General features: G+C 39.5%; 1 protein-coding gene across 9 annotated transcripts in view; it reads right to left on the reverse strand.

Moving 5' to 3' along the window:
• The window catches only part of PMCA (plasma membrane calcium-transporting ATPase 3), a 514,945-nt gene that overhangs the window by 259,101 nt on the left and 230,016 nt on the right, over positions 1-25,828 (reverse strand). For 8 of the 9 annotated variants that reach the window (XM_071582852.1, XM_071582851.1, XM_071582845.1 and 5 more), the window contains one exon: positions 21,282-21,493. The exons of the other annotated variant lie outside the window; for it this stretch is intronic. The gene's annotated coding sequence lies outside the window, so the exon portion shown is untranslated. The remainder of the gene's footprint in view (positions 1-21,281; positions 21,494-25,828) is intronic. 9 annotated transcript variants of the gene reach the window in all.

A 25,828-nucleotide genomic window follows, 5' to 3' on the forward strand; every position in this document is an offset into this window, starting at 1 on the left:
ATCAAACTCCACCAGTTCGAGTGTTAATAGTACTTGGATTCTGCGCTTCGGGCAGGATAAGCGAAAGTCCACGATTCATATCCATGGTCAGGAAATCTTTCTATTGCCCCGAGTCGGGATTATTTGTTGTGTTTGCCCTATGGCTGAGCTTTTCTTTGACACGAATATTTGCCTTAATTTTCTATCCCTTAACCTTAATTCCAACCCTAAACAAAATACGGTGTCTTCGTTCGCCGGAATAACTAGTAGGAATGCGCGTATACATGTGTGGTCACAGGAACAAAAGAGATTATTCACAATTTAACGAACTTCCGGCTGCACAGCCACCGATTTAATAGCTGAAATGGGAATGAGAAGTGTCATTCATGGTCCTCTGCAGAATAAGGTCGTTTCTATAGCAGCTTCAATTTGGTACAATAATCGTAAAAGGATATACTTTGTACATATATTTTATTATACACGAGATAGGTTTCGACTTACAAAGTCATCATCAGATAAAGTAAGACTAAGTAAAGAGGGACTTTGTAAGTCAAAACCTAGGTGGTGTACAATAAAATATACGTGGAAGAACCAAGTATTTTCTTTTCCGATATGAATCGCTTCCACTAAGTGACGTCTCACACCATTGAATTGTACAAGTCGTATATTTAAGTCATGTAAATATGGGAATATTTTTTGTCTCTCAATTTTGTTCATTACACAAGTTAGTATCACAACGGGTATATAAGCACAAAAAAATAACAACTAAAGATAAAGTAGCCATGATGCTAGGAAATATAACATATTCGACGCCATATTCATGAGCATCTTAATCATCCCTGCCGTCTTTGTGGGAATTGCTTCCCACAATTAATCCTTATATCCGTAATCTCTGTTAATACCATGATTTCTCAAAACGTCTTATTTTATTCAATTACTCTCTTGTATTTTTAGACCCGCACCATATATCCAAGACCTCTGAAGCGATGGGGAAATAAATTAGCGTTACTCCATGCATCATCCCACCACTCATTGAACGGATGAAAATTTTTCGTTTATTAAAAAAATATATTTCGCAATAACGAGAAGAATTTTGATCTCTGTTAATACCATGATTTCTCAAAACGTCTTATTTTATTAAATTACTCTCTTGTATTTTTAGACCCGCACCATATATCCAAGACCTCTGAAGCGATGGGGAAATAAATTAGCGTTACTCCATGCATCATCCCACCACTCATTGAACGGATGAAAATTTTTCGTTTATTAAAAAAATATATTTCGCAATAACGAGAAGAATTTTGATAGTTTTATCAAGTAATTTGTGCGATGACCTCAAAGGGAACAAAAAAATGAGATACTACCGCATCGAGGGAAAAAAGGTTGAAAGGTGTGTTGGCACGCACTTGGGTGAAAAAGGAGAGAAAGAAACTTTAATTTTCCTCTCTTTACGAAGATAAAAACTAAAACCGCCAGCAGCAAAAAATTCACCTCTAGAAAAGAAAGAGTACAGAAAAAAAGGCATTCCATGGACGATGCAGCACATAAGGTACAAAAGATAAGTTGCTAACGCAACCATTAAAGAGAAGAATAGGATTTCAGATTCCCTTTGAGTCCAGGGGGTAGAGCGTTGGACTGGTGACCGGAGGGTCCCGGGTTCGATTCTCGGGCAAGGCACTCTGGGCACCTGCAGGTCCACCCAAGCTATGAGATTTTTTGGGTACCAGGTCTTCCTGGGAAACCATAACCGGCACAGGGAAAGGAACTGCCCCCTACCCTGATGTGTGAATTTCACACGCCGTGTCACAAGGAGGAGGGAGTTGATGACAGGGACGTTGAGTAAGGATGTTAAGAAAAGACTCGTAAAAACTTTGATATGGAGCGTTGCTATCTACGGCGCGGAAACGTGGTCATTGAAGCAGGAGGATAGACGTAGACTGGAGCCTTTTGAAATGTGGGTTTGGAGAAGAATGGAGAAGATGAAATAGACTGAGAAGAAAACAAATGAGAAAGTAAGTACTTGGTATGGTGGGCGAAGAGAGGGGTTTGCTGGGAGAAATCCTATGGAGGCAGGAAAAGTGGATGAAGGGGGTATTGACCGGCAGTGGGATGTTGAAGACTGTGATAGAGGGGAGAATGTTGGGCAAACGAGGAAAGGGAAGGAACAGGATAGGGATGCTGGACGGGATGAAGGGAGGAAGAAAGTACTCAGAGATGAAGAGGGACCTGATGTAGAGGAGGATGTTGTGTTTTTCTAGGGGTCACAAATTATTCAATTAGTAATTATGACCATCCAAATACCTACCTTAACCGGTAGATTACCTAATAATATATATATATATATATATATATATATATTTATTTATTTATTTATAGATATAATAAATGTATATGTATGTATAATGGTACACATATAATACAGAAATATACATACTTCTTTATAAAATGTCCATTAGTGAAAGTCCGTCAAACGGCAAAAGCACATTCTCACGCATATATTGCACGGTAAGGATTAGGAAGCAAATAAAAGGAACAAAAAGCCTATTTCAGAAGAAGGAAGTAAGGAAATACCGAGAGGGAAAAGTTCCTGAATTGGGAAATGTTGCTGGACCATTTCCAGTTCCAGGAAATCTTTTTAAAGATCTTTTTCCTTCCACCTTCCCCAATAACCTTGTTGCCGGACCATTTCCAGTTCCAGGAAGGTTTTTTCTAAATTTTCCTCCTTCAACCTTCTCCGAACCCCTTGTGCTTTTCATTTTATGCGTTCCCTATACCTTTCCTTGGCAAAGTTGCTTCATATGAATATATGTATATATTCTTGATATATATATATATATATATATATATATATCAAGAATATATACATATATCAAGATATATAAATATAAATATACATATATTTATATATCAAGAAATGTATATATATATATGTGTGTGTGTATATATATATATACACACATTTATATATATACATTATATATACATATACATTATATATATATATATATATATATTATTTTTTTAAGGTATTCTTCCGGTTAAGGTAGGTTTTTGGATGGACACAACTACCAAACAAACAATTTATTACTCCTAACAAAACACAACATCCATCATCCTACTCTATATCAGGTCCCTCTTCATCTCTGAGTACTTTCTTCCTCCCTTCATCCCGTCCAACATCCCTATCCTGTTCCTTCCCTTTCCTCGTTTGCCCAACATTCTCCCCTCTATCACAGTCTTCAACATCCCACTGCCGGTCAATACCCCCTTCATCCACTTTTCCTGCCTCCATAGTATTTCTCCCAACAAACCCCTCTCTTCGCCCACCATACGAAGTACTTCCTCATTTGTTTTCTTCTCTGTCCATTTCACCTTCTCCATTCTTCTCCAGACCCACATTTCAAAAGCCTCCAATCTACGTCTATCCTCCTGCTTCAATGACCACGTTTCCGCACCGTACATAGCTACGCTCCATATCAAAGTTTTTACGAGTCTTTTCTTATCATCCTTACTCAACGTTCCTGTCATCAACTCCCTCCTCCTTGTGAAAGCCTCTTTACCTAGCGCAATTCTTCTCCTTACGTCCCTACTACTTTGACCGTGTTGGTCCAAAACACTACCGAGATACGTAAACTGTTCTACCTGCTCTAGCTTCTGCCCTCCTATTTTAATGTTAAGCTTGGCCTTTTTCTTTCTAGAAAATCGCATAACCTTTGTTTTATTAATATTGATTCTCATCCCATACCTGTCGCACTGAATTTCCAATTCACTAAGCAGTGCTTGCAGCCCCTTGGCTGACTGACAAACTAAAGCTTGGTCATCGGCAAATCTAACTGATTTTACGAATTCCCCGCCCACTTTCATTCCTACCTCCAGTTCTTCCCATGCCTCTTTGATCATTTCCTCTGCGTACAGGTTGAACAGCAACGGTGATAATGGGCAACCCTGCCTTACACCCCTTCCTAACACTGCCCATCCTGACTCCCCATTTCCCACCCGCACCTGAGCAGTCTGAGACATGTACAGGTTGCGAATTAGCCTCCTTTCCCTCCAATCTATTCCTATTTTCTGCAATATACTCATTAGTTTTTCCCAGTTCACTCTATCAAATGCTTTTTCGAAATCTACGAAACAGGCAAATACCTCCTGGTTGTGTTCTATATTCCTCTCGATTAATAATCTCATTACTGCAATGGCATCACGCGTACCTCTCCCCTTCCTAAACCCAAACTGATCATCCCTTAAGTAATCATTTGCCGTACTCTCTATCCTTTGTGTGTGTATATACAATATATAAAATGATATACATACATGGTTGGACTGGATGAATAATAAATATAAATAAATATTTAGGGACCGCGTGCAAGCTGTTTGACGCCACTTGGGGTCCCATAGTGGAATTCTTTGAGGGAGTATTTCACTTTTGGTAATGGGATACGTTACATTCTATTGGTGCCAAGTCGGGACAGTAAGGGGGTAAGGTAATCGCCGTGATGCCGTTGCAGGTCCTCGCAAGCAATCATCCGACTGTACTTCCGGTCGTCCGTAAAGACCATCGGGACGTTTTTGGTGCAGATATTTCGCATCCAGTAATAATGGTGTTCACTGTCATCTTATCAATGCCAATACGATCTGCGATCATGCGCACACTGAACATACGGTCTGAATTGAGCACTTCACCCACACGTCATGAAAAAATTGTTACCGATACCCCTTATACAAATTTTGTATTTAAATTTACATATAAATACAAATAAATAAATATATTTATATTTATATATATATAATTATATATATATATGAGACAATGACCACCGCCTGCAAGGGTGGTTTGGTGGCTTTGTGGAGGAGACAGCGGGAATTGGGAGGGGCGAATGAAATGGGCCGCGGGAAGGGAGGGCGGAGGCATGGGGCCAGGGAGGGCGGCTCAGGGTCGTCCTATGGTATCGATCCCCTGGTTCCGCAACTGTGGGATTCGGGGCGGATTAAGGTGGGGCGTGGTAGGGGATATGGTTTGGGAAATTAGGGGAGGGGGTAGGTGTGCGGGTAACGGGGGAGGAATTGAGTGTTGGGATGCAAGTAAAGAGTAGTTAAATTTAGGGTTGGGATTCAAATGATGAAAATAACCCGAAGAATTCGAATGGACGGCAAAATAAAAACGGGGGATGAACGAAAAGGGGGGACTCGGGAGGGGGTGGGGTCTGAGCAAGAGGAGGAATAAAGAGAGCAATCCTGGTGTAGGACGCAGTGCAAAACCAACGGAGCGTTTGGGGAACGCCAAGGCAAGGCGGAAAAAAAATAAGGCAGGAAAGCAAAGGGGGAGGCAATATTGATCTAGAAAATAGCCCAAAAAGGGAGGGTAAATGGACAGCGTAATGAAAAGGGGCGTTACGGTAGCGGATTATCGGGGCTCCAAGGAATATATGTATATATATATATATATATATATATATATATATATATATATATATATATATATAGATGAACGAAAGTCAACAGAATGGGAATGGATCGAAACGCTTCGTTTAGTAAGAGCGTGATTAAGATTGGTTCCCGCCGCTTATCAACCCTGGAAGTCCAACAGCGTGTCGTTTAAGAATGCTATGAAATTAAATCCATATTTGGCACAAATGGACAAAAAAAGGTAGCCGAATTTGATAATGAATTCGTTTTGGAGCAGTGAATTCGGCTCCGTTTCCACATGCCCAAAACAGATATTCCATTCCAAGGATAAAACTTAAATTTACTTCTATTTCGGTCTCAATATGGGTGGAAACCACTTCAAGTGCCCTACGCTGTCCGCGGAATGGGACGTTAATTTAGGAATGAATTTCACGCCCATACACCTATCTAGTTTGAGCCATAACTACAGGCAAATATAATCAACATCACTTCTGCTTCGTCGAAGATAGAGAAGCGGGCACTGAATGAGTGCATAACCAAATGAATTCCTTATTTTAATTTTTTTAATTTACTAAACTCCAGTTGTATGGTATTATTACACTTTAGAGTTATCCATGGCGAAAATAAACTGAAATACATGGATTTCCGAAAGTTGAATGATTTCTGGGTTATATTTTGGAACGCTTGAATTTTTAGCCGCTGCATAAAAACTGTTTTAGCGCTGAACAATCTCTAACACTGACATAAAGCAAGAGCACTAATGTTTTTTTCTTCCATGCATTGAGATCTACCAACTTTCAAAGAGTCCCGATAAAATTATCAGCAAATATACGATTATCATTCAAGGTTTAATTTTTTTCGTGCCTATGAAAGAATTTCAAATAAGACCTATGTATAAAATGGATTCCATCGTGATAAGAATAATTATGTAAAGGTCTTCAATGCGACTACTCTTTTTCCACAACTTGTTAAAATTAATTTTTTTTAAATCCGCTGGAGCTTTGAAATTTTAAAGCGAAATAAAGTGATATTATCAAAGGTAGCACGTCATAGTACCCATCGGAAATTGATAAAAAATATTTATCCATCTTCTGTGTCTCGTATTCTAGCCTCCATTCATATTGTGGTACCAACCACATTAAGCAGTTAGAATAAAGCTTAGCGCATCCCTGTGTGTGACCCCAATTTTTTCCCATCTATGGAATCCCTTTAAAGCTTCCTCTCTCGGGAAGCCCGCCTACACCTAACTTCCATCCCCTCTCCACCTCATCATGACATATAGAAGGATCTTCCGAACTCTTTTCGAGGAAAAGTCCAAGGGGACGACAACAATTCCCTTTCGGCCTCACCACTCACGGGGAAAAAGCGAAGGCGCTGAAGTTCGTGGTGCGCGACTCGGAGATATTCAGAGGCATTTTGGTATCGCTCAATCCAAACACATGGATTTCCAAGAATTCAGGTGACGTAGGAATTTGGACGCCAAAATGCTAGTCTTTCCATTTTCACTATCTGTAGACTTCTTTTCCGATTTCCGCCACGGGATGGGATGACCTGTAACTTCGATGAGGCATTCTAAATACCATTATTGGACTACGTAGAGAAAAAAAGGAATACATTGCATGTTTGATATTTTTTTTAAAGTTTAAATGATGAACAAAAAATGAAAGACGGTTTGCTAACCGCCAGGCCCCGGTTCGAGTCTGAGTGACATCTCCGACTACTCCCACCTTTCCTCAAGCTGCTTGATATTTTGTGTACCAGATCTTCCCGGGATATCTTCACCGTAATTCGTGAAATGTCGATTAAGATGAACTATACCCTCAAACCCACAAAACCAATCTTCGGGGTGATTACTGCGGGGGATATCTTTCACTCCGGAAGACCTTAATGAACATTCTTTACCTATTGGGGAAACCCGGAGGAGATAAAGAAACAGGGAAAGCGATCCCGGATAAAACGGCAGTTAATGTATTCCATGCAACTTTTATGATAAAACGACAGATCGGTGTTCGAGCGAATGAGTTATGGAACCATGAGCCACTCGTTCTACAATGTGTCCCACCCTCAATTAAAAAAGAACCGACCACCATGTTGCTTCGTCACGTATTCAACCCCGACCCATGATTTAATTGCAATTAAGGACCCTGAGGAAAGGTTAACGTCTGTGAGAATGTGACAGGAGAGGGTCAAGGGGTCGAAGGGATCGGGAGGTGACTGACTACACGACATAATTTGAGTTTACAAACTGGGACTTAAAATTAAACCACACAAGGGTTTTCCTGGGATTATTTTAAGACCTAGCCCGTCGAGCACAAGATACCTACTGTTACGAAATGCTCATGTGATAATACAAATGAATGGCAAATATATATCCATTCCCTTGAATTGAAGTGTAGCACTCTTTTAATGCTCATGATGTGCGTGCCCCGTCCCCTGGAGGCTAAAACAAACGAATTCGTGAAAAAAGTTACACGGTTCACAAAATGATCTCACTCAATATTAATCAATCGACAGCACCCGTGGAATCAACCGCAATCACTACAAAATACTTGACAATTGCAGTAAAGAATCGCAAAAAATTTCAGCGAATTAAGAGAGTAGAGAAAAATATTTATCCATTCTCTTGAATACTGGTGCCAGTCATTTAGATAAATTCATCGCAGTGGACTAAAATCAATGCGGAAATACAAAATATCTCCCTTTACTATTTTAATTGCCAATACATGTAACTATTGGCGGACATTTACCTTTTTTCCAGGCATTAGGAATTTTACGAGTGGCTAATTCATAAATGGCAAAAATTAAATAACCTTTTTATAAATTATCAATTTAGGCCACTAATAATCATCTTTTCATATCGTCCCACAGAGAAAGAAATAGGAAAATAATTAGTAAAGAATTGTAGTTAACAAGGAATAATTTCTCGCAATACTACTTCACACTAGTTGAAAGACACGCAAGAAAAGAGATAAGGAAATGTTATTTCCTAAAATTCCGAGAAATGGATAATACTAGAGATTAAAAAAGAAGAATCTGCATTCTAATTTTCACTGCTCTGTGAAGAAACATTAGTGCCATAACAACAAAATGCGTAGCTTCGAATTTGACATGGTGGAATTTTAACATTATGATGAACGAATTGTGACAATTTTCTAACAGATAAAAGTTTTTACACGACCAATACACATACCTCCTGGTGCAGATGACATAATATCTCGAAATCGGTCGTGTAATAAAACTTTTCTGGAGGAGAATCAGCATCATTTGGTCATCATTTGTACCAAAAGATTCAATCACAGTAAAAAAATCGATTTTTCCAAGAAGGCGCTTCAACATTAGAGCCCAAGAGTACGAACTCGATTAACCCACCGATTCCACACAAATACAATAAAAACGTGCAAGATAAGTAAGTAAATCGCCAGACCTCAGGAAAACACAGCACTATCCAGAAAATGCGTATTTAAAAGGGTAGCACATATTTTGACTTTTTGACCAGGAAAGACCGAAGCAAGCGAAGGCGCTGGGAGCTCGAAGGAGGTGGGTGCGGGGGGCCGGGAACGTGAAGTCAGGAACTCACGGGACAGTACGAAACATACTCCTCGGTGAGGGTGTGAAAGCAGCTCTAAGGACCACAAGAAGAGGAGGGAACCTGGTGGAAAACAATAAACATTTCAGAGTCTCGCGTGACCGGGTAACCCTTTAATATTTCTACCACCCACGTTGGTGGAGGGGCCCATTCGATTCTGGCGGTGTGTGTAGTGTCTGTGCGGTGGTGATGGTGGTAGGGCGTTGCGGAGGGAGAGGGGCGACGAAAGGCGGGGGCGTACTCGGCGATGCGAACGCCTTCCACCGCCTACGAGCACAACAGCCCCCCCCTCATCCCTTTCCCTCGAGGGGGGAGATATGGAAGCGGCGAAGGATTTAGGCGGGGGGGGATTTGAGTGGGGGGAAGGATGGTCGCTCCTTCGGCTACGTGGGAGGAACGGGGCGTGGCGAGAAGCAACGAGGGGGGAGTCTCTCTCTCTCGAGGACGGACTCATTAGTGAGAACCAACGCGCGGGACGTCGGGGACGATTCCTGCGGGCGATGGGGTATTTGCTGCGCCGTCGCCGCAAGTGAAATTACAGCGGAGGAGGAAGCGGGATGAGAAGATTTATGCTTAGTACGCCGGTTTTGATGGTTCGAACTCAGTTCTCACTTAGGAATGTCTAAAGTTAAATTGGACTATGATTTTTTTAAATATCATGAGAACTGACCAAACAAAAACAGACAGAGTATGTGTGTCTTCTGTGCAGTGACGACACACATGCATACAAACAAATATCAAGGCTGAAGAATATAAGTTTTCCAATATATAATTATGTATACATACATATACATAATATGGAGATACGGAGAGCGTCAGGCTACTGTCCGGGTTCGATTCACGGGAAAGGCTAAACACAGTAATCAACCCGAAGGTCGATTTGGTAGGTGATGGTAGAATTCACCCAGTACTAAGCCCGACGGCGTGTGAAATTCACACATCAGGGAAGGGGGGCCAGTTCCTTTCATTGTGCCGGTTATGGTTTCCCAGGAAGATCTGGTACCCGAAAAATCACATAGCTTGAGTGAAGCTGCAAGTACCCAGAGGCTTGTCCGGGAACCCGGGATCCTCCAGCCATCAGTCCAACGCTCTACCCCCCGGACATATATATATATATATATATATATATATATATATATATATATATATATATATATATATATATATATATATATATATATATATACTCATATATACAGAAACAGATATAAGGAAAAGGGATTTATATGTGTTCCTATCCCTTTTCCTTATATCTGTTTCTGTATATATGAGTATTTATTCGCCGTTTGGCGGGATTTCGTGTTTGAATGTATATATATATATACATACGAGGGTCATCCGGAAAGTAGTACCCGTTCGTGAAATAAAGACACAAAAGTAAATATTAACAAACATAAAAAATTTTATTTGAAAGAGGATACTTTAAACTACTTCTCAACATAATCTCCAAGCAAATTAAGGCATTTGTCATAACGTGTGACAAGTTTCTGTATTCCTGCTGCATAGTCCTTCGCCGCCAGCTCATTGAGATACGCGAGGGACCCATCTTGCACAAATTTTTGCATAATGCAGATGGTGTTTAACAATTTCATGAACAATTGTTCGAGAAACATTGGGAAAATGCTCACAGATGTCATCAATTGTGACGCGCCGATCGTTCCTCACGAATTCGTCAACTGAGCTCACCAGTTGGTCTGTAATGACAGACGGTCTCCCCGAACGCTCATCGTCGTGTGTGTTCCCCCTCCCCATGTTGAAGTTGCGACACCACCGCCGAACAGACGACTCGTCCATTACATTGTCTCCATACACCTCCTTTAATTGGCGATGAATATCACATGGGCGAACGTTTCTTGCATTGAGGAATTTAATCACTGCCCTCACTTCACAACTGGCGGCGTTCTCAATTTTTTTAAACATTGTAAACAATCACAGAAACAACACAGGCAATGCTAGCGTCACGCAACTTGGCTCAGAGAAGGCAGACAAGCCACTGAAGCTATCTGACCTCGTCCAGCGGCTACTCGCGTCGTCAGCACTTCATGCGGCACGAACGGGTACTACTTTCCGGATGAACCTCGTGTGTGTGTGTGTGTATATATATATATATACATATAAATATATATATATACATATAAATATAAATATATATATACATATATATATATATATATATATATATATATATATATATATATATATATATATATATATATATATGTGTGTGTGTGTGTGTGTGTGTGTGTGTGTACGCACATGGATGGTGTGTGTGTGTGTACACACACACACACACCATCCATGTGCGTCTGAAAGGTTTCCGACCTCAAACATTTCAGAAAATGTCCTGTATCTTTGTTAGGTCGGAAACTTTTAAAACCACCCTCGTGTGTGTGTGCACATATATATAATATGTATGAGGTATAATTTTGAAATTATTATTACCAAGAACTGAGACAAAATGCATTCCGCATATTTATTGATCCTTATGGACATGATGCTGTAAAGTACCACTAATGTTGATTTGTTTTGTGTTAGGAAGACGTGAATTGAAGCAACTCGCTGTAAGCAGAAGATAGAGACTCGCACTATGATTAAGCTCCTTCAGTTGAAAGGTTACAATACCCGGGAAATCCACGATGAAATGTTGGCTATTAATTGAAATGATAACCCGTCGTATGACACAATTGTGAGGTGGAAACAGAATCTGCAACCTGGCGACATGTCTATCAAAGATGATCCAAGAGGTGGAAGACCATCACTCACGGACCTTGCCGCCGTATTGAATAAAGTGGAGGACTTTATCCTATTAGACAGAAGAGCAACCATTTATAGGATCATAAATAAGACATTTTATTTACAGCAGTGTGTATAAAATTATTCAGAAGAACTGCAAGCGTCAAAGGTGCCCGCACGCTGGGTTCTACGACTTCTTAATACGTTCAGAAGCAAACACGGCGCAAATTGCAATCGCGGTTACGGCGATACCGACAATCAAAGCGATGTGGCTATGAAATCAGGCCATATCCTCCCAGTTCATCAGGGTTCAGGATGGGGAGAAGCATACCATTGCAGTAATGAGATCACTCATAGGGAGGACCATAGAATAAAATCAGGATGTATTCGCCTGTTTCGTAGATTTTGAAAAGGCATTTGATAGAGTGCATTTCGAAAAAGTAATTAATGTACTGCAGAAAATAGGAGTAGATTGGAGGAAAGGGAGATTAATCCGTAACTTGTACATATCCCAGACAGCTCAGGTACGAGTGGGGGATGGAGAGTCTGGATGGGCAGGGTTAGAAAGAGGAGTTAGGCAGGATTGTCCATCATCACCTGCGCCTCTCAACGTATATGTGGAGGAAATGATTAAAGAAGCAAGGAAAGAAGTACTGGATATAGGAATGAAAATCGGTGGGGAATTCATAAACTCAGGTTTGCTGATGATCAGACTTCAGTTTGTCAGTCAGTCAAGGGGTTATAAGCATTGCTGCGTGACTTGGAAATTCAGTACGATAAATAAGGGATAAGAATAAAGGTTAAAGAAACAAAGATTAAACGGTGCTCCAGGAAGAGAAAGGCTCAGTTAACCTTATAATTAATAGGAGGGCGAAAACTTGAGTACGCAGGTGGAACAGTTAATTTATCTCGGAAGGTTTTTAGTTAGGATGTTAAGAAAAGGATCTTTAAAACTTTGAGATGGAGGGTAGTTACGTACGGCGCGGAAACATTGTCACTGAAGCAGGATTATATGCATAGATTGGAGACTTCTGAAATGTGGGTACGGAGAAGGTTAAGTGGACAGGAAGGAAAACAAATAGGGAAGCGATAGGTATGGAATGGGAGGAAAGGGGATTACCGATAGTAATCCAACGGAGACGGAAAAAATGGATGAATAGGTTATTGAGTGGCGACGGGATGTTGAAGACTCTGATATAGGAGTTTATGTGAGACAAACGAGGAAAGATAGATAGTCATCGTAGATGGAAACAAAGATAAAGAAAGAGAGAGAGTGGACTACCAACCAGAGGGACTATATGTGTAGAAAACTTCACTTCCAGTAGTGGTTGGTTGAAACGGAGATGTAATGCAGAGAATTTCCAGAAAAACCGTAGGCTTTACGAATTGAATCAAAAGTTACTGTACGAAAAATCAAAAAGTAAAGGGTCCATATATGTACTTCCGTGGGCTAGTGCAGAAAGTAGCCACAAGTCGAGTTCTGGGAATATTTTTACAACCCCACCCTCTGTGGCAAATCATTAATGAACTCCCTTTACTTTATAGGCATTCGGCAAATGCGTGGTTTAGCATAGTTGTCAAAACGGAAGAGTTCCCGAAGTTGTGGAATACCACGTCGATGTCATGGGTATTTCAAAGGATGAGTTAAAAGCACTTTCGATTTTGGACAATGTCCCCTCCCATCCTGACATTGACAATTTATGCTGCGGGGATGTTATGATAAGGCGCCTTACTTTACCCAGCAATACAACTTCGTTACTTCAGCTAATGGGTCTGGGAGAACTTATTGCTAGCAAGAGGTTACACAGGATAAACATCTGATTCAAGTTTTAGAAGCGCTAGAGTCAAGTCATGATGATATTTAAGACAGCAGGGGACAGAGAACAATAACGAGCATCAAAAAATATAATTTGAAATCTTCGTGCTTTGACTTGGTTAATTCACGGAGGGATCTTACACAATCGATTTTTACAATTTAGCGGTAAAAGGTATACGAAAAGATGGTTGATTTCCACTTCAAAGGATTTCCTCTTTAATATTAACGGGAACTTTTGTGGAGTGTAGGGACTATATCCTTGATGATTAAAAATTTTAGGACTGGCTTCAAGTTGATATAAGTGATCCGGGCTTATAAGCATTCAAAGAAGAAATAGCTCATAGCGTTTAGATAGGGGGAAATTCATCTTTGGAATCTGATGATAAGCCAGCTGAAAGAGCAGTTAAAATCTCGACGGCACAAAAGAACCTGGTACACTTGGATTTTATAGATGAAATGTTATACACAGACACGCAATAATAATGCGTATACTTGAGAACTCAACGGGAGATTGTAATTCCTAAGCAATGCCGAAGAAGCAAGCAAAGTAAAATAAATACCTTCTACTAAAAATTTCTTTCTGCATTCCGTAAATCCCCGCAGCCTAGTACAACATACACAAGTGATGGAACGTAGGAGTTCCAAATACAAATTGCAATAAATAATCCTTTGCCAACGGTGGTTTTAAAATTAATACTATTTTCCAATTGGGGTTGTCAATTTTATTTTTCATTCATTTTTCCATCGTTTTCTGTCGATTTATTTTCCTTCGTATTTTTAATGCAAATATGGCTAAGAGAGAATTCATTTAGGGCAAGTGAGATAGCTTTTAAATTTCGATGAAATAGTCATCCATCGCCAAAAATATCATCAAGGATTTATCCAAGCATGATTTCCGCGTTCAAATATGTATTCTTTTTACTCATTATATCTTGAAAATTTTGATGATTAAATTCTATGGAAATGATCACCAGAATGACAACAAAACTCTTACAGCGTCATTTATTTGTCCACAGCTGTTTACTTGGTCAACTTCGTCCATGTGCATATTCCTGCTATCTTCAATAAAATCTATCGAAATTCAATTGCCATTAACCGTATCACGTCGTCATATAGAAAACCGTCAGCTGTGAAATCATTAAATATTTCCGTAACAAGACTAAGTTACGGAGCATAGGTGACCAAGCACAGCGTCAACAATACTAACATTTACAAAAGAAAACTAGGACAATTTTCTAAAGTATAACTCGTATTAATAAAATACAACCTTAGTTTGGACATAATGGCATCCATATTCTAAATGTTAGGTTCCATAATCAAAATATTAAGATGAAAATATGGATAAGTATTATGATTTAATGATAATTCAACATCTCATTTGTGTCATAGAATATTCCCACTAGAAAATTTAAAACTGCCACAGGTAAATCAATGTAAATTCAAATATTTAGCATTGTTATTAATTAGCGTAAGGTATGCCGTTCAGCAGCTGATTAAAAAAAATTCAATTATAATATCGTATAATTTATACAATCGTTTCTATATTAAAACACTTCCATTTACGGGGATGATAGGAATTAAATATCCCAAATCAATGCAATTACACTAAATTAAAAGCAATATGATAATTTGTTTGGTTAAATTGACATGCAAATATGAAGTAAGCCAGAATAATTAAAACATCAATTTCAGGAAAACTTCGGAGGCCATATTCCATTAAGTGCATTTGCGTCATAAAGCAATAGTCATTTCATCCTCACATGAGAATACTAAGTATCAACTAATACTAAGCATTACACTCTAGGGTTGATTTCCTTAAAATTGCAATAATAGAATAATTACTTTTATAAAAAGGCTAACATTTATGTTATTCAACATAAAGTATCACAAAAAGTAAATGAATCCTAGTTCCCAGGCCGCTCCTGAAATGAATACCATTTAGGTGTAATACTGCGATGTACTATGGTTTAAAAAAATGTTTTAACAAGCCAAAAAATACGGATATTTTTCAGATTGCTCTACTTAATGGCTTCACATAGGATAAAAAATAAGATTACGTTACGGGAGGTAGGTAATGGCTAAAGTCATTCAATTAATTCTTGATATCCTTAACTTTAATTCTCGATAAACTTAACCTATGTAATTTTTGTTATATTGAAATAACTCCTGAGTCTAGAGAAACGCGATTCTTCACTGAAAACCAATGGGTATATCTTACACTATTGTTTAAAATATTTCATTCAAACTGAAGATCGTAATTTGAATCCTAAAATCTAGAAACACTAAACGTGTTGGTAATTCAAGATGGCAAAGTGCGAATCGCAATATCAGAACATAAGTCTCCTACTTTATTGAGCAGAAAAGCATTACATTTTTATAAATAAACATTTGGCCTGAAAGGAGTCATAGGTAATTGAAGGCAGAGGGACATTCACGTTTTGTCTGAATGGACAACTTGGGTATTATTAATTTATTTAATTAACGGCTGGCATAACAATTCCGTTGTATATTAATGAGTTCATAAAGAGAGACAGATAAGAACGGATGCGTGAAGAGAATTGAAATCCGAGAACTCAGTACCTTCCGCAAATCGCTTCAAATCGACTACACCAGCCGATTCGATAATTGTTCCCTCAAACGGATGTACGACATACCTTCGCTCGAAATTACCACCTTCGCGACATCGATTATTTCCGCTAAATAGCCGATTACTATCATAACTGTTTATATTATGCCTCTCATAACCCTAGGGCAATATTTTACTATCACTGCAAACGCTACGACAAAATTTAAACAAGAAATTGAAATTAAACCATAATTAATAAAACACGGAGAATGGTGACCCATGCAGAGTATCAAGTATAAATACTTAACGGATAAACATACTGCTGCAACTTATCCACTGACAGCTATCAAAATATCGAAATCAATTTCGATAAAAAAATTTCACATGGCGATGCGTGGGCTATTTCGTCGACAGTGGTTCTTAGTGTTGCCAAAGAGGCTAAATAAAAATGAAAAAAAAGAAATTAATTGTTCTTGGGAAATGAGCGGGGAAATTGGAAACACATAGGTGGTTAGTCAATATTAGGACTCATTCAAAAACACAATAATAACCGTTTAGATTTGAGACGACCCAGCGCACTGAAAGGACCACTAACACCAAATATCGTCTACAGTGAACATACTTTAATTTGCCCATGGCTAAGGTAAATCCTTTCTCTGTCGCTGAAGTTTCCCCTTAGATCCATCGATATCCATGTTAACTATGGACCTTCAAGTTTAATAAATGTCTGAAGATCACTAATATGTAACAAAGGAAGGGATTTTTATTTTGCTATTTTGAACTGGAATTCTCTGGACATAAATGTGGACCTGTACATTGTGAACAATGATTATCTCAAATATATACATCAATATAGGTGACGATTTTCTCTGAAAAGAAATCTGTTTCCTCGGTTATATATTGACTGCCAATACCGAAAGATCAAGCAATACTAGGGACAAAACAATTATTGTAGATTGGTGCGAACAAAAACAAATGATTTGATGAGCTTTTCACTAAATAAGACAGCGAAAGAAACTTTTAAAATAAGTAAAAAAATATTATGCTTAATAATCACCATATTACGACAGCGTAGATGATATTCGTGATGAAAATTACCACAGGAAGAAGAAGTAATTCTTGTAATAATGTATTGGAGATTCCTTTCAAGAATTTCTTTAAACTCAATACTCATTTTTCAACAAACACAACGTGGAAGATAACATTGGGTAAGTGATAAACGTGGTCAGCTCCCAAATTCTTAGCATGGAGAATTTCCTGAAAGTACTGGGTAGGTAGTATAAAACACAAAACCATGTATTAGAATATCTAGGGCTCTGGTTAAAGAAATGCCCTAAATGAAAGTTATTTTCAGTAAATTAAAAAAGAAACATTTCGAATTATATTTTATCCTCCTGATGGCGTGAATATAATTTTTAAAAACACCGACAGGGATCGTTTTCCTGGCAAAATCTCATGACTTCTCGTGTTGCAACACTTAATAACAAAAATGCTAGCTCATTTATGCTCTCAAGAATATCAATGTAGTTTCTCGACCGATTAGATATATGACGAGGTGATCTCCACTATGGACCAGAGGAAGTGCTACTTTAATGTTTGAATATTGTGTCTACAAATCACTTCGGAAGGCTGCCTCATGTCAAGAACCGCCTAAAACAACAAGTAGCATCCATATTCTCCTCAAAAATCCTACCTCTGCTAATCGTCCACAGCTGCCTCTATTAAATTTCTTGAGGAAACCTTAAATGTAATCACGGCCTAGTACGGCACCTTCTAAATAAGCAGCCAAACGTTCCAGTGCCGCGGTGATTCCCCCCTAACACTACTTAAGCACTCCGCAAACTGACTGCTACCTTCATCCAGGAGTAGAATACACAATTATTGCCTATCTAATATGTGCATCTAATGTGAATCCGTTTTTAATGATCGGTAAACATAGGCCAAGTTCAATGTCAAAGTTAAAATTAAAAAAAAAACAAGACACTCAATTGCTCAAAATACAAGAGAATCACGCTCCGCCATATGAATCACATCGATTCGACTTCCACGGCGTAACCTCCATGGAACGCCATAATTGTTTAACTCGAGCCAAAAACAGTCAAACCATAATTTTGGCTACAAAGCATCAGGCTGAAGGGGTTCATTCCCCAGATGCAATGGAAAAGGTAAATTATGCGAAAAAATACGCATTTCCTATGCATTTAGGTTAAGTCTCAAAAAAACTTGAGAACGCCTCATAACATTTCCCTACAGCGCATCTGCATTTATATAAAAAACCTTGAATGAGGTGAATGAGTAGAAAAAAGACGCACAATTCCCTTTAAAATACAAAAGAAACACTGAGCAGAGTTCTTATTAAAACTCTACAATATCCATCTGACCAAATTAGAGAACCCCTTCGGGAGAAATTCCCTTATTTTTTTTAGATTGACTAACTTCTCTGAAGAAATAATAATTTAATGCGTTCGCCAAAGGTAACCATAAATTAGTGATGCCAATTAGTACTCTTTATTTCAGCACTTGTTGCAAAAATTGTATTTCAAAACGCTTCGTCCCATTTCAACGCGGCCGTGCGTATCGTATAATACAGTCAACACCGTAATCAGGTCGAATGAATCTGAATAACATTTTAAACTAAAGTAAAATTACCGTCCGAGTTTGCACGATATAAAATATGTTGTCAAATAAACGAAATACAAAGCAAAAATTAAGTGTTTGAAGCTTTGACTTATTATTATTCTATAAAAAAATATGTGCGTTAGAAGCAGGTGCTAATATTTATCACGAGGATACCTGTCACCTAGCCAAATCTTAAGTGACGCGAACTCCTCACCTATTTCTTCGAATTCTAAATCACAAAAAGAGGCATAACATGCCCAGTGTATCCTTGAAGTTCTGCGACAAGAGGCGAAGAAAATACGCACCTCAAGGAGGCTGGCGGAAAAAGAATAGATGGCCCTCTTGCGCCAACAGTGGTTGGACAGCTGGATAACGCGACACCGATTACATTTTCCACCAATGCACGGCATTCCAATTATTGAAGGCGAGGTCGGGGAAGCCAAACAAAACCCCTCGATTCACGCCACAATATCAAACGAGAAAACAGAGATGAATGTGAGCCGGTACACCTTTTGCGCTCGAGTCGCGGAAAGGATGGAGTGAACGAGTGCTGTTGAAATAGCGAGCGAGGGCGAGGGAAGCACTGGAGTGAGGGAGGAAGGTGAGCGGAGGGTGGTGGCATGGTGGAGGGGTGGGTGGTTGAGGGCAAAGAGGAGAGGGCGAGGAAGGGAATCCCTACTTTTCCTAAGGGAGAGGCTCATGGCACGGGAAGAGCCGTCATCTCAAGCAAGGGGGGGTGGTGAGGCGACCTTTGAACCGTTCAACCCCAGGAGGGTTGGCGAGGGGAGGAAAGACGGGGGGCGGGTTAGCCGGGTTGGGGGGGGAGAGGTGAGAGGGAGTGAGGGACGACTCCATTTGGAAGGAACCGAAGCAAAGACACTACGCTTCACACATTTTCGGACCTCCATTCGTATGAGCTTAATTGGAGCCGACCCCGCTGCTCGGGTACCTTGAAACTGATTCTTCCTTGATCAAATTCCCTCGACTTTCGGAAACATACGATGTAGCCCGTTCGTCTCCGACTCGCGGTGTCAGCTACTTGAGGGTAAGAGCATTAAAAACCGCCAAAATATTCCATCATCTTCTGCAGCAGGGGTTTTGGCATTCCATTCTTGCGGAAAACTGAATTAATTGCTCAAAAATTTCAAAAGATAAGATTCAGATTTATATGAAATTTGCTCCCTTTAAGGAACAAGTTTTTCCAGGTATAAAACCAATACCATAAAAAGTTATATGGAGTTTCAATTAAACCGCACTGCAACAAAAGCGATTGACGACGGCAGCATAATTTCAGACACATTATAATTTATAATTCTCATCCATCAACGCGAAGACCGAAAATCGCTCAAATAGAAATGAAAACCGCCCCTTAACAGCTAGACGTATAAGGAGAATAATCAGAAATCAGAGAGAGCATAAAATTCGAAAAGAAAAATGAATAAAAATTATAGATCATGAAAAAAATATTTCGGAGAGTGAAATCTTTTGGGCACTTCTTTTCACGCAAAGTATCAACTATCACAATCCGTGCCATCTCAGTTCAATGTCTCTCAATGGAGGTCGAAGTGCTGACAAAGTACAAATACCTAGGTGAGGATCAGTAGCATGTCTCGAAATCAACAAAAAATACAGGCAGGGATTATTTCCAAGTAAAAATGTTTCATATTCCGATTTTTCAGGAACACCCACCAAATAATCTGAATGCTCTCAGTTTCCCAATAGATCTGAGTTTTCCAGGTCTTCCGGGCCGGAGGGCATCCCCTATAAGCATATGTTTCAAATCCCGACCAGTAAAAAGCCAGCGAAGACGATAAAAAAGACGAATGTTGAGGAGGGAAGGGAGTAGGAGGAGAGAAAAATTAATCCGGGATTGTCATTTCTTTTCGGGGAGTGGGTGGCTAGCGTGCTGGTTTCCCACCCAGACGGCCCGCGTTCAAATCCTGGAGACGGCAGATATTTATTCAGTGGTATCCTGATCCCTAATTGAGGTTCTTAGTGGAGAGCACTTTGTGTGAGTACGACGCGCATCGGCCGAGGCACCTTTCGTTATGAGTAAGCTAATTCCGACGCCGGGTTTCTCTCCACACTCCGTCCTTTCCCATCCATCACGCAAATGAACTCAGCTGTCGGCCGCCTCCCCTGAGCCTACTTCTACTAATGTCTTTTCCAAATTTGGATTTTGGCGTCAAGCAGAGGATTTGTTAATACAATAAAATAACCAACGCTTGTGCTTTACCCAAACATGCATGGAGTATGGGTCATTTAAACATTACGAACCCGGCGCTGATATCGATATCAAAGAGTGCGAGAGTATTCACGCACGGAATGAAAAGCATGATGACGGAAATCGAAGAGAAACGAACGAATCAGGAAGCGCGAGTCCGAATGACGCACATCCAAATTTGACGAAAACCCCGGTTCACTGCGCGTGGCACACCTACACCTACCTCCGCGGATTCGATAAAACACGACAAACTCAAAAGGAAAGGAAAAGATCTATATTTAACGTTCAAAAGGTCTTCTGGACCACGGAGGAGGAGGCCGTCCTCTCCGAGGGTCCCCGCCACTCCGCCGCTTACCTGGGGATGATGTTATTGCCCCTCGGAGTGCCGCTGCTCTAATCTTGATTTCTCACGGCGCGCCAGAATATTGTTTTCCTTCTTCTGAGTGTCCTTCAGAGGAATCCTTTGGCCTGCGACGCGGGAGACACTTTTTCACCGTTTGACTACCAGCCCTTAGCGGAGGTGGACTCCATTCTTCCCCGACTCTCTGCTCCCGAAGTACTTGTTATCTGAAGGAAAAGAGTAGATAGAATCGAGGCTAAATTATATTTCGAATACATTATTTTCTCTTCTTTATTGATGCAACGGCAAATTAGATTAGTCCGGGAATTAGGAAAGATTAATAAAAAATATCTTCCTAGGGCCACGATCATAGAAAATTAAATTAGAGTCGGTGGAAAACAGTGAAGTAATTGCAAGCATCCAGAGAAATGCTGCTTTATTGAAGGACGTACTACACGCACCGTAGAAGGTGGAAGAGCCAGGAAACAGTATGGCCGAGGATTAAACACAAGAAAAGAGGGATAGAAGACCACAAGAGGGAGAAGTAAGTAAGGACCACTTCAAAATACTTGTAGGAACGACAAAGAATCCCTTGTTGAATCAGCGCTCAGGACAAGATGAGGATGAACAAACAATATATTGCTTGTGGTCTCTTTTTTCTTTTTTCATAAAGTTCTTAATAAGCATCATGCAAAAACCCAATATGCACACCAAGAAGCTGCTTATTCCTAGGAATATGACAAATTGTTACACGGAAGAGAATTTCAACGGAGGAGGAGAGAGGACTTTGGGTAGTGGGGGTTCATGCACGTTTAAGTAGTAGTACAATCAAGGTAAAGTTGACTTGCAAGCATGCGACAGTATGGAGAATAAACCTGTGAAGAACACCAAACCTAATTAAAAGGCACCAGGTAGGACGATATCTTTCAGCGAGATTAATGGGGATGATGCAATTATTCAATGCGACAGAAATTGATGATGTGCCTTATTAAACTGGAATTTTGACATCGTGGAAATTTAAGCGCCCGATTCACGCAGATATCACGATATTCTAACGGTTTTCAACTTGAATGAACAATTTTTCAAAACATTATTGTCACATTAAAGAACCATAATAATGATTTTCTGAAAAACTATCCCATATATACAGTATTTACCACTCTAATGCTGATATATTCCGCAAGAATTCGAAAAAAATTCCAAATCTATGATTTTAGCAGTCTGCTAAAGCAATGAGTACATTACACAGGAACAAACAATATAGAAACACAAAAAAAGGATCACTCACACGTTATTTCTTAATAATTTCGACGGAATTCTACTCCGTCTTCATCGGAAGATAGAGAAGTAATTAACCCGAAGGTCGGTTTGGAAGGTGAGCTCACCCAGTACTAAGCCCTGTCCGGCGCGTGAAATTCACACATCAGGGTAGGGGGGCCAGTTCCTTTCCCTGTGCCGGTAATGGTTCCCCAGGAAGACCTGGTACCCGAAAAATCACTTTGGCTTGGGTGGAGCTGCAGGTGCCCAGAGTGCCTTGCCCAGGAACCGAACCCGGGACCCTCTGGTCAGCAGTCCAACGCTCTACCCACTGGACTACCGCGACCCACATACACTCATATGCATATGTATATATATATATATATATATATATATATATATATATATATATATATATATATATGCACATATATATATGCATATATATATATGCATATATATATATCATATGCATATATATAGTGTATATGAAATTAAATCCGAAGCGTTACTTAATGGATGAAATGACGCGCCTTAATAAAATGAAGGAATGAATCTATTTAAATTAAAAGTAAACTTACGGTGACGAGATTGCGGGAACGCTTTATACATGTGGAAAACGTGAGGGATTTTATTTTTACTTTCGCCCTTCTCATTAAGCCAATGAAACTTTTCTTCCATCACGAATAATAGTTCTGTCCAAGTTATTCCAACGAATTTACGCCATCGACGCTCACTAAGGAGTGGCGGGCGACATCACGAGTATAGAATGCTTCAGAACCACGTGAGTCCACGCCATTGGTTTTATGATGCAATTATTCGATGCGTCACCAAGAGACTTCAGCAGAATAAGCATAATATAAAATCAAAAGCATCTGCACGGTCAACGCTGATTCATCAGGTTTTACGTCACTCAGCCGCCTACAAAGTTCCGACGTCACTCATCCCACACAATGTGAGCAACGTAAATGATTCTATAATATTACTTGGAAGTGAAAAACGGAAAAAGCGCCTTCTATTACGTGTGGATTCAGCATGGAAAGTCCGCGTCATGCGAATAAGTACACTTATCAAATCGGGCAAATCTTCTATGCTCCGAGAACATTTTGAATATTTATACCAGCTGGTGACCAAAAGTAAGGAAAGCGAATCCAGCCAATAACAGTGACGAGTGCGCTAGAACAATTATTACGATGAATTATTTATGTCTCTAGAACTTCAATAATATAAGAAGTGTCATGGAGAAATTAACAGGGAGCAACGAAATCTCATACGCAAAGAATAATAAATTTCCAACTCCTGTTATCATGAACAGCCACGAATGTACTCTGCCTACCACTGTGAGTCAATTTGTTTTGCCTTTGTAAAACAAGTCTTAGAAAAATAATAACTAAGTAAACGAAAAAAACCTTTTTGTTTGGTATAATTAGGCGAATATTTTTCAAGATTAGCTCACTTATGTTAAGAACGGGATTAAAATCTTGATTAGTGTTGAGAAATATCGGTATCCCACTTTAATTAAACTACCTGGAATTATTGGTATGCATTTTTATTTTTGAACAAGGGAAAGGGTGGTACAGGGTACATATCAAAATTAGAAACCAGGTTTTCCTTTGATCATACTAAGAAAAATGTTTTGGCAAATTGACTGAGACTCTGGCAGCTAATCCTGGGCAAATTTTAGGGGGGAGGTTCACAAAGGGGTTTTCTGTTCGGAAGATATTATGACTTAACCTAATTGAATTCCTGACGCCACTGAACAAATTCATGGAAGGATATTGTGCACTTTTTATTTTGGAGAAGAAATGTGAAAACATAAGCCATTTTCGGCAGCTTTTAGGTGAACATGGTGCAAACGACGTATTCAGTGATGACCTATTCAGTGGTGCGAAAATAGTTAGGAGATTTTATGAATAATTTTGGGAGCCTGATCAAATTTTCGCGTTATTCTAAATACCGAGGACGCTGTATTTCTGATGGAGGTGTCAGAATTTGGCAAGGGGTCCTGGATAAGTCTCCTTTGAGTCTACAGAGAAAAGTAAACTGCGAGAAAATATGCACAAGTAATGCTAATTTCCATTTTGCGCCAAGTTATTACCAATGATCATCAAGGAATAGTTGTCGAAGAAAGCAAATGACAATTAATTTCAGTTCAATTTTGGGTTAGGAAGGGTATGGGATGCCCATCGTATCCTGATTATAATGTACATTTCTGATCCTCATATACAACAAATAAACATGAGCCAGAGAGATGAGTCTCATTCCAGCCTTGCGAATGGTTACGAAGGCATATGTGATACGACCTGGTCAGTGAAAAACATCAGTCAATATAAGCTGGGACAATTTTGAGATGCAGGTAAGAAGGATAAAGAAAATAAACGGAGTGGCAGACGAATGGGGAAGTGTGAGGCTGCCTAAGGGAAAAGAAAAGGTTTCGGGGAGAGATTGAAATAAGGTAGAAAAGTATATGGAGGGGAATTTGAGAGACACTGAGATATTGAAGGCTGCTATGGAAGATGAAGTTTTATGAGTGCCGAAGAGGGAGTGAAACAATAACCATTTTGGACGGAATGAAGAGAGGACAGAACTGCATGGAGCTTAAGACTGAAATATCGTACATTAACCAATTCATTTGAGCGACGCGCTACTTTATACATAAGTGCTAATTTCGTGCTCATAAGTGGTTACTGTGAAGAACATGACATATTTAACCGTACTTCCACGGTCCGGCAAAACATAACCCTAGTCTGTAGCCCATCCAGAAGAACATTCTGAAAGTCATAAGGTGAAAGCAACGTCGCTCGAGGCTAATTCATTGAAAGGCATTTCCAGTAAACATTTCATACCATAGGAAATCGTAAATTCATTCTATAGCGTAATTCATAAAATGACGTAGAAAGAAAAAAGGCCGCTAACCTAAACTTCCAGCTATACAGCCGGAGGAGTACCGTTTCCCTAGGCAAAATATATTCGCTATGGCATTTAAACTACTATAAGACATCCACCAATCCAAAAATGAGTGTCCATTTACACAATTTTAGGTGAACTTAAAATATGAACCGAGAAGAACGATGGATATATATGATTCTTCATTTCTACATCTACATAACACCCCGCAAGCCGTCGCAAGGACATGTGGTAGGGGGTGGTAGGCCACCAGCCATTCTACATGTATTTCCTTTATTTCCTCATGCACTTGAAACCCCGAGTTTGATCCCGCGAAGATAATTTTAGCTGCAATAACACCGCGCAAAAATTGTTTTTAATATTTTTAGGATTTTCGATTACGTTAACACACTCCACAT

This window comes from Hetaerina americana, unplaced genomic scaffold (genome assembly GCF_022747635.1).
Source record: "Hetaerina americana unplaced genomic scaffold, ioHetAmer1.1.p SCAF_12, whole genome shotgun sequence".
In the NCBI taxonomy this organism is placed as follows: domain Eukaryota; kingdom Metazoa; phylum Arthropoda; class Insecta; order Odonata; family Calopterygidae; genus Hetaerina; species Hetaerina americana.